Genomic DNA, 6,269 nt, shown 5'->3' on the forward strand with positions numbered 1-6,269 from the left:
AAATGTATATGAAAAACTTCCCAAGTTTATAAGCTTCAATTTAAGACCAAGATGACCTTTCTGTCTAGTGGATTACAGCTGGTATAACCAAAGTTCTCCACTGTACCCCAAATCGGAGAAACAGAACTTTCATGCATTACCATTCCAGATATGGGATTAAGCATATTTTTTGCATATGAACAATATTTCTAAAAAGAGTTGAGACTTGACTTATGTAGGCTACTGCTATACTATATGAAGTGAATTGCATGAAAAGTGAGTAATGTTATGCCCCTAGGTGGACTGGGCTCAGGGTGCAACATAGGGTACATTCACACAAAATCATTAACCAAATGTGAGATTTATTAAAGCATAAAATATAAAAATATAAATATAAATTCTTAGATCTTTTTGCTGCTTATCCATGCTGTACTTCGATGTCTGGTCATGTTAGTGTATTGTATTAGTGTAGAATATAAACTCTACAGTTTATATTTAACAGTTTTGTAAAAGAACATTATTGGCTGTTTTAATGACATTTTCGGACATGCCCATTGACTCCAATGTTAAATGGGTCCATGGCCAATTCTTTTATAGTCAAAAACTCGAGAGAGGAACCATTGTCAAAAAAATGTTGTCCACCACTCTTGTTCATCCAAAACAAACTACAATATAGACTCAAGGTGTTAAATACCGGAATTATCCTTTAACTATAAAACGTTCCCCACAACCTCTGCGATCTCTCTCAGCTGATTTTGGTGAATAAAGACGGTCAATGTAAGTGTCTGTGCTGAATACTGTTTCCGCTGCAGCAGGTAGACTTTTGAAGGTGCGCTCTGATATAGTCTTCATTGTCCGTGGTACATCGCACATGTGGAATGAGGAGTTTCCATCTTGAATGAGAGCACATTGGCTTGGATAAGGAAGAAAGCCATCGATTGTTGAGATGGAGTATGGCGTCAGAGGCAAGGGATAGGTCATTGGGTCAGAGATGCTTATTTGTGACTTGAGTGCTTGTGATTTGATGAAGATCTGAAAGATAAACCCACTTGTGGCCTTGTACTGGATCACTTTCTGGTTTGATGCCACAAACTTCCTTTTAGGTGTGGTAGACGACATTGTCTTGAATCTGTTCCTCTTGATGGGTTCAAAGAAAAGGACCTTTTTTGTTTTAAGTCGATCACGGATGAACTTCTCTTTTTGAGTTTTGCCATTTTTCAGGGCGTTCAGCACATCATAGCGGACCTCTTCTGGCATAGCTGCTCCTGAACTCAAACTTGTCAAGGACTGAGAAGTCTCAAGCTGAAATGGGTTGATAAAACTCTGAAAAGCTTGTACTGTTTGCTGCACTTGCTCCTCAGAACGAGTTATTTCACAGGGTCGGAGATCTCTTTGTTGCTTCTCTGTATGTTTGCCTCGGCCACTTGTCATTTCCCACATGGCTTCTACAAACTCTCCTTTGGCATGGGCAGTTAGAATATGACGTTTGCTCGCTTCATAATTACTGGTTATTCCACAGATCCCAGAAGAATATGTCCCAGACCCTGAGTTTGACTTGAGCCATTTCATAGCTGTCTCCTCTATCGTTTTGACTGTGTGGCGGCGATTGCCTGGGATATGTGATCTGGAAACACTGATTGGTCCAGCTCGCAAAACTTTCTCTGATCCTGGATGTGTTTCTTCAATGTGTTCAAGAAAATATCCCAAGTATGTGAGGAATCATGCATAGTTCTGCTGGTCTGAGCAGAAGAAGAGGTCTGGCATGTTGTTTAGAGCTGCTTTGTATCCTTCGTAGTCATTCATTTTGATTGCCTTATTCATTGACAAGACAAGCCTGATGCAGTCAATGTATTCCATCCAAAACTGTCCAGTTTCTCCCAGCTCCCTATTTCTCACTGCTTCTCTGAATGCATGATATTCTGCCATGTGGTGAGATAGGCCTACATCATCTGATGATAGAACATCAGTGAGAGTAGAGTAATTCAGAGTGAGCTTTTCCAGCAAAGCAGTTCCTTCTGGAGAGAGTGGTTCATGAGTTTCCAGATACTTGTCATAGAGGAGTCTCTCTAGAGCTTCCAGTATGGATTTGTGTGTATTTATTGCTCTGTCCCAATTTTTCCCCTCGGTGACCCCAGCCACAGAGCCAGTGGTGATCAGATTTGCTTCCAAAGCCACTTCAACCCATCCACTCCCTTGACAGTTTCTTCTGCCTATGCCTTTCAAGTATGCTCCACAGCAATGGAACGTACCAATGAGGATGATATGGTTTTGGTATTTTTCAGGTTAATTCCATACTAGAGGATATGCTTTCATGCAAACACCTAGATCAAATGTACAGATGGTGTACTCTTGTCCAGCTTCAGAAGACGCAGCTTGGCTGCATCTGAAGCATTCTTGAATAGTTGCCAAGTCAGTTATGGTAGCATTGATCGGGATAGTAATTGGGATAGTACCCAATTGTGGTGAGGCATTTTGGAGACTGGCCAGTAAGAGACACCCAGGCTGACAAACCAGGGATGTGCTGATCCTTAGAGTTGATTTTACGAGCAAAGACCCAAATTAGATCAGTATCTGATGATTTTGATTGGCTATATGTTTTTGAGTTATTGGAACTAGATGACACCTAATTGGTGGGTTCAGATCGTTTCCGTTTGTAGTAAGTTGGCAACTCTGTGGCAGGACTTTTTTTTTTTTCATAATGATCGCTGTTTTTTTGTAGGCTGAGTGTTAGGATCAGACTCTTGAGTGGGCTGTTCTGCAGTAGGGGAGTCGATATCTGCACATGACTCTTGTGTAGGCTGTGCTGAGGAAAGTGCTTCTGCACAAGAACCAAGATCTTGCATGTAGATCCCTGCAGCGGTATGAATGGACCCTGGCGCATATACATCTGATACCAGCTGATCAAAATTGTCCCAGTCACTGTGGAAGACTGCTCCATCAGGCTGCCTCTTGATAATATCTGAGTTGCTGACTAATGAAGCACTTTCGACAATTGAATTTGCCAGAGCCGTTTCAAGTTCAATTGAGTATGTGTATGACTCACAGTGATCAAGCCTATTTATCAAAGTGGTGATGCTCTTTGATCTAGATGGCGTAGTGTCATACATAGCAAGATGTGTTTTTTCATCTTCCATTGACCTGACGTAACTGCTCTGCAGATGTCTTGAGAAATGGATGATGCCAGTCATTCCTCCCGATATGAGGGCTTCTTATCTCCACAAATGAGGCTTAAAATGAATTGAAAAACCTCTGAAGGAATCTCCTCATTTGGATCATGGAGATCATGAGCCCTCGGAGGCCAAGGTAGTGGCTCAGAGGTTTTAAAGGCTGTTACAATATTATTGTGAAGACTATGGCTGACCTCTTTGCTCCAATCAGTAGTTCCCAGTCGTCTTCATGGACTCTAGGGATGTACAAAACAAAAATGTGTCTTTGAATGGGCAGGAGGAGAAGTCGATATAATCTTTCAGATCAGGGCAGCATTTGATTTTTTTGTCTCAGGTTATGGCTTGTGATATCAGCAAAAGCTGCTTCTCCAAATTCTGTTAAGGTTTCATTATACAAAGCTTTGAGATGAGCAAGTTTAACAACCTGGCCCTTTTCAATGACTTCAGTTTTTATATGGTCATGCACCCGGGTAAAAGCTTTACTGATCAGTGCCTTTGAAGCTATTTCAGATGCTGCAGCTGAAGTGTCAGGCTGGGATGCTCGCTTTACCATGTACTGCTTGCGACAGCATTCATGAAGCTGTGCCTCCTTGGCAAAAAGGTCAAATCCTCTGATTTTGCACAACAAGTCTTCATCACAGAGTTCCGTCGCTTTTTTCTCTATATTTTTGTATGCATTTGATTGGAATATCTTCAAGCTGTATCTGTTGCCAGACACTTGCTTCACTGCGCTACTTCTGCAGAATATGCAAAAACTGTCAAACAAAACTGAAGAATCCATATGCTTACGTGTCTGTCTAATGGAGACATCTTCTGTTGGACACTTGCTTAAAGCACGGATAGCACTGCGGAAAAACATGCGTCGACAGTTTTCATGATACCCACAATCAGAAGACAATTCATCAGGAATTGATTCTAAAACATCTTGGATACCACCACAATCAAACGTTTGTGTTTGAAGTTTCTTTTTCTTATCATGGATAGCAGTAAATGCACTCAGTGGATCAGCCTTAGAAGACAAAGGTATGAACTTGTCATTTACTGTCCTCTGGTAACCATGCAGGATGCAGTTTTCCAGAGATGGCTGAGGTGGAGGCTTCTGCTTTGAAGAACTCTGGCCAACTGTACAGTCTTCATCATTTTGTCGTTTTTTTGACATGTTGACTGGTTTAGATATATTGTTGCATTACGCCCATCTGAAAATCAGTTTATTCATTACAACAATGAAATCATGTGTAATATTCAATGTCAATTCAATACATTGAGATCCCATGTTTCATATTTCATTGAAGTCTACCCTCAAACACAGACTGATGATCTGATGACAACCATCAGAAAATCTGTATATTTATAAGTGACATTACACACGCACGCACACTTGCGTACGTACACACACGCGCGCACACACACACACACACACACACAATCATTTCTCTTCCACTTCTGCTCTCTAGCTAGTCTCCCACTACTAGCTAACAATCTGACAAGTTAACCAGCTAACGCTATCTAGCTAGCCTTACATGTAGAAAAATATAGCACACCAATCTCCCAATAGAATCAATATCAATATAATAACCAGAAAAATAGATTTACCTCAAATTGTCTTTGCTAATTAACTTCAGGATGTGACAAGAAGGGTTGGTTAGTGTCGATTGGTTAGTGTGTTTATGTGTGTAACCTGGTTACCAATGTTTTATCTCCTGGGGGCTTAATTTTATTAACTTCTAAGGTAATTTAGAAGAGAGATTTAGTTCGGGCGCAGTACCAAACTTTTTCAATAGTTGACATTACTGCCCATATAAGGGCGCCTCCATTTCCATATGTTGTTTGAGTGATCTGAACCATTATTTTTTACAATTTTCATACAATTTATGAAGTGGAAATCCCATTCAGAAGTAGTATTAGAAGTTTGGCAGATTTTGAAATTAATTCAACCTCTAAGAAACACAAAAGATCCCGTATGTGCATTATAGCTCGCTGCCACATCACTAATGCTGAATCTATTATTGTTTTCTTTATATTTAAAACATTTTCAGACCTTTTTTTCTAAAACAATTAATCGGATGCTATCTTTTGAACTCTTGGCATGAAAACAAACTGAGTTTTCTACCATTCTTTCATGATTTTTCATGTTCATCACTATTTCAAAATAAAGGTCTGAACACGCCTTAGGAGTATGAAAATATTCTTGTTGCAAATTGATAAATTACGTTACCACATATGTAAACTAGAGATTGTAAGCTTTCAAATGATACAGTTTGTCAAGATTAGTTTAGGTTTAGTATAGGATATTGCTGTTTTAAATATGTAATGGCTGATGCCAATATAAGGGGTTAATCCCATATCTGGAATGCTAATGCTAGAAAGTTCTGTTTCTCCGATTTGGGGTACAGTGGAGAACTTTGGTTATACCAGCTGTAATCCACTAGACAGAAAGGTCATCTTGGTCTTAAATTGAAGCTTATAAACTTGGGAAGTTTTTCATATACATTTGAGGCAGTGATATGTATAATAAAATGCTTGAAAATTATCACTTTTGATGACAATTTGTCAGGCGGACAGACATTTTTTGGTCTTTTGGGGTATGTTGAGGGTGATATTTGACAGCAAAAAGTCAGCAATCCCCAGAATCTTTTTCTGCTAGTTTCCCCTATGTGTCAGGATACACCATGCAACATTTTAGGGTTATATGACCATTTATGTAGCTGCAGTACCTTAATATTCACAATTACGTCATTCCGCCAAAAGCTTTTCCCAAAAGGGAGTTTTTTTGGCCCCTGAGACCAAACAGGGCCGAGTTGGGGGTGGTCATTATCAACTTGTGATGGCCCAAGGTATAAGATAATAGGAAATAATAGTGAAAAAAAGGTAGCAAAAAACATCCTGAGGAGTGGACCTGGCTCCCGGCCTATAATAATAATTGACGAATATCTACTATCTGATATTATTACATGGCTTGATTAAATTGTAATGTAGAATGCCGTCTGTTATTTCTTGATAACAACCGTTGCTAAGGATAACACGTTGCCATGAAAAACAGAGCATTGCCATGGACACGGTGTTCTTTAGCGGAAGCAATACAATAGTTTTTAAATCAATAAACTCCTTTTTAGATAATATTTT

Source organism: Phoxinus phoxinus (genome assembly GCF_949152265.1).
Source record: "Phoxinus phoxinus genome assembly, chromosome: 5".
Classification (NCBI taxonomy): Eukaryota; Metazoa; Chordata; class Actinopteri; order Cypriniformes; family Leuciscidae; genus Phoxinus; species Phoxinus phoxinus.